Source organism: Colobus angolensis, unplaced genomic scaffold (assembly GCF_000951035.1).
Source record: "Colobus angolensis palliatus isolate OR3802 unplaced genomic scaffold, Cang.pa_1.0 Scaffold307, whole genome shotgun sequence".
NCBI lineage: Eukaryota > Metazoa > Chordata > Mammalia > Primates > Cercopithecidae > Colobus > Colobus angolensis.
The window spans coordinates 609,073-613,374 of NW_012116344.1; the positions used below are offsets into that span (position 1 = coordinate 609,073).

Sequence of the window (4,302 nt, forward strand, 5' to 3'; positions counted from 1 at the left end):
CCCTCAGCTCCTCTGTCTCTTTATTCTTTATTATCCTTTATTATCTCCTCCTTCTCTTTATCCTTTAGTACCTTGCCCAGATGTACCTCCTCCTCCTCCTCCTTCTGCTCCATTTCTCAAACAGCCAGTGTCTGGTAGGCAAGAACCTACCCTAGCTTCTCAGTCATGGTCAAAGGTAAAACTTAAAGACATAGTTCAGGAATTTCCTGATTCTCACCAGGACCAGGAAATTGGTTTTCTCAGGAAATTTAAATTAAATATTTGTGCTTATGACCCTGGCTCTACTTTGGGAAAAAAAATTATTTTAAATAGAGAATGAACATAAGCTTTTGTTGACACTGGAGCCACATTATCTATAATACATCTAACCTTATTACAAGATTCATTCCTTGGAGTAAACAAAAAATTCAAATGGTGGGTGTCACAAATACTCCTGTATTGGCTTATAAATCTCAGCCTGTAGCTTTTCAGCTATTTCACTTACAAGGGACTTATGTTTTCCTTTTGGTTGAATCAGCTCCCATCCATCTTATAGAAAAAGACTTAGAATTATATAATACATTTCTTTCTCCCCAAAAAAGGAAAATGTATTTAGAATTAGATGATAAAACTGAGTTACTAGACATAACAAATTTTTCAAAATCTAATTTAATTGCAGTCTATATTGCCATAGAAGACAGTGAATTATTGAGTAATGAAAATTACAAAACCTGCTAAAGGTAGTACCTGATCAATTATGGTTAAAGTCCTCTGCTGATATTGGAATAATCATCTTGGCTGCCCCAATCAAAGTTCAAATAGATCCTTCAAAACCCCTTCCAAACCTTAAGCAACACCCTTTATTTATTTATTTTTAAAGTAGTTTTAATTCATCGTATATGGATTGAGTGACTTTGTTAAGTTTAACAGATGTTTATGTAACTTAACTGTGAACTGTTCTGTTTCACTACCATGTTACAGTTTGTCTAAAATAAAATTTGTTTAGCTTTCTTACGAAATTTATTTATAAGGTTCTTGTTCCTAGAGTAGGCAAACACTCCCTGGGCATGTTCAGGTTGGTTGAGCAAACTTCCCAAATTCACATGTTTTCCAATTATAGGAACAATAGATGGCCTTGTTTGTTTTTACTAGATGTTCATGCCACTTAATTTCATTTTTAAATTTCATCTGTTTGGATCTCTAAAACAATATCAAGCAATGGTGGTGACAGTTGGTGTCTGTCTGTAGCTCCCGATTTTAATTGAGGTGATTCTCCTTTTCCACCATTTGTAGAAATGTTTACGTTGATTTGAATACATCAAAATTATTGCTCTAAGATTACCCCATTACACGCTCTGAAATCAATTCCCAAAATATTTAAACTGAAATCTTATTCCCTAAAGAGCACACAATTTTAAAAAGGTGATTGGGGGGCTAATGTTTACTGTGTGCAGTGTAAACATGAGGCTGGCCCTGCAGGGGTGTGTTGGGGGGATGGGGAAAGGGTGGCAGGGTGCGCCTGTTTCTAAGGAGGGTTCTGGGGTATGGGGGACAGCGTTAAGCGCATCCTGGAGCCACAGGACTTGCCGCCAGCCAGCGCCGGATGCGGCGGGCCCTGGGATGCACTCGGGCTCCAGGGTGCCGAACCTGGGGCGGGCTAACTTCGGCGATCCGCGCCTCCGCCCCTCGCCCGGGAGGCGGCGCTGGGGACCTTCAGCCCTCCAGCTGCCCCCACGCCCCAACCAACGCGACCCTCCGGCCGCCGGGGCTGGCTGCTCAGACGCGGCGCAGGGGGACAGGGCGGACGCTGGGCGTCCCCTATGTCGCCCCGTGAGCTAGGACAGCCTAGCGCGGACGCAGGCAAACGGCTCCGTGTATCCTCCGCGCCCTCCAGTCTGAGAGCGACGCTAGCGGGAGTGCCAGAACCGCTGCCTGGCCCTCACGGGAACCGCAGGGCGCTGCCGAGGGTCACTCTGGCCAGAGCCCTGCATTTCTCTGACCCCACCTATCCCGGGGCCTTGGAGTCTGCGACTGCGGGCTAACGAGGAGGGCAGGTGCCTTAGAGAAGTGGTGGATCCCATTAGAGAGGCTTTGCTGCCGGAACCACAGCAATGGAAGCCTCCTGCAACCTCGCTGCACCCATCGCGTCCCCTCTACTCTCCCACAAGTTTCAAAGCACCGTACTGTATCCAAGTTCTCAAAATAACCCTTCATCTAATGCAGTGTGAACATAAGCACAAACACACAAACAGTGACATGATCTCAGCTTACTGCAACCTCTGCCTTCTGGGTTCAAACGAACCTCCAACCTCAGCCTCTCAAGTAGCTGGCACTACAAACAAGGGCTACCATGCCCAGCTAATTTTTGTATTTTTAGTAGAGATGGGGTTTCCCCTTGTTGCCCAGGCTGGTCTCGAACTCCTGGACTCAAAGGATCCACACGGCACAAGAACCTTATAAACAACTAACTGAGAAGTTAATTGTAAATGTCATCTGCAGGGTTAAATACATGTAAACCTTGGAGAAATTTTAGGAAAAAAGAAAGAAAAAAAGAAAGAAAAAAAGAACAAGCAGAGGCCCATGTCTTGCCAGACACAAATAAAATAAGTACCATAAAATTACTGTAATAGTCTCTCCTCCCACTGCCCAAGATATCGAAAGGAAAGAAGGCCAAGGGGAAGAAGGTGGCTCCCGCCTCTGCTGTCATGAAGAAGCAGGAGGCCAACAAAGTGGTGAATCCCCCGTTTGAGAAAAAGCCTAAGAATTTTGGCATTGGACAGGACATCCAGCCGCAAAGAGACCTCACCCGCTTTGTCAGGTTGCAGAAGCACAGAGCCATCCTCTATAAGCAGCTGAAAGTGCCTTCTGCGATTAACCAGTTCACCCAGGCCCTGGACCACCAAACAGCTACTCACAAGTACAGACCAGAGACAAAGCAAGAGAAGAAGCAGAGGCTATTGGCCTCAGCCCAGAAGAAAACTGCTGGCAAAGGGGAAGTCCCCATTAAGAGACCATCTGTCCTTCAAGCAGGAGTTAACACCGTCATCACCTTGGTGGAGAACAAGAAAGCTCAGCCAATGGTGATTGCACACGACATGGATCCCATTGAGCTGGTTGTCTTCTTGCCTGCCCTGTGTGGTAAAATGGGGGTCCCTTATTGCATTATCAAGGAGAAGGCAAGACTGGGCCGTCTAGTCCACAGGAAGACCTGAGCCACTGTCACCTTCACACAGGTGAACTCGGAAGGCAAAGGCGCTTTGGCTAAGCTGGTGGAAGGTATCAGGACCAATTACAATGACAGATATGATGAGATCTGCTGTTACTGGGGCGCCAATGTCCTAGGTCCCAAGTCTGTGGTTCGTATCGCCAAGCTCACAAAGGCAAAGGCTAAAGAACTTGCCACTAAACTGAGTTAAATGTACACGTTGAGTTTTCTTTACATAAAAATAATTAAAATAATACAAATTTTCCTTCAAGAAATTTACTGTAATAAAACATTGTGAGACTAGCAGAAGGATAAATAAACAGATTAAGGGAACAGAACGGACATCAGAAACAAATCAGCACATCTAGTCACCTAAATATGACAGAGCTACACTTTTAAACTGTGAATAAAGGATTGATTATTCAATAAATGTTGTTAAACATTTAAAGAACTGATTTTGATCAGTAACTGAGGTTACTCCCCAGACTCTGTGGTGCTGGGGGTCTGGAATTATGTAGGTGGGAGTGGGGTGAGGTATGGCTACAACTCCAGCAGAAAGAGGCCAACAGGCTGGGATGAAGAATCAGGCCAGAATCAGGGCTTCCAGAGCAGCTGAAATTGAGGAGGGAGGAGGAATTCCAGAAAGAAGAGACCAACAGAGGCAGAACCCCCAAATCTGTATATAACCCCTCTCAAGTTCTTGGCTGACTCCTAAGCTGCACTTGTACAGGGCAAGATTCCAAGGAATCCAGAGGAAAGCAAGCACTGACCAGAGATTTCAACAGCTGCCCTGTGCTAGAGAAACAGTGCAGAGCTCAGATCCCATCAAGTAATATTAACTTCATGTTTGTCATACACAATCAAAAATATTTTTTCCTGGCTTGTCATTTAAATTTTAACTTTACATTGCATTTTTTCCCATAAACAAGATTGACAGTTTTATGCACACAAACTTGTCAGTATTTTTCAGTGTGGCTTTGTTTTGCTGAAATGCTTGGGCAGTCTATAAAATTATGAAAATATACTCTATAATTTCTTGATTGGTAGGCTTGGTTTTGTTTATATTATTGTTTTTGTTATTTTGTTATGGCTGATTTTTTAAAACTATTAAATCTTTG

The 4,302-nt window shown here is 44.0% G+C and overlaps 1 pseudogene; it reads left to right on the top strand.

The window, feature by feature from the left end:
- Positions 1–1,473: 1,473 nt before the first annotated feature.
- On the top strand, positions 1,474–3,395 carry LOC105517769 (annotated as a pseudogene).
- The last annotated feature ends 907 nt before the right edge of the window (positions 3,396–4,302 follow it).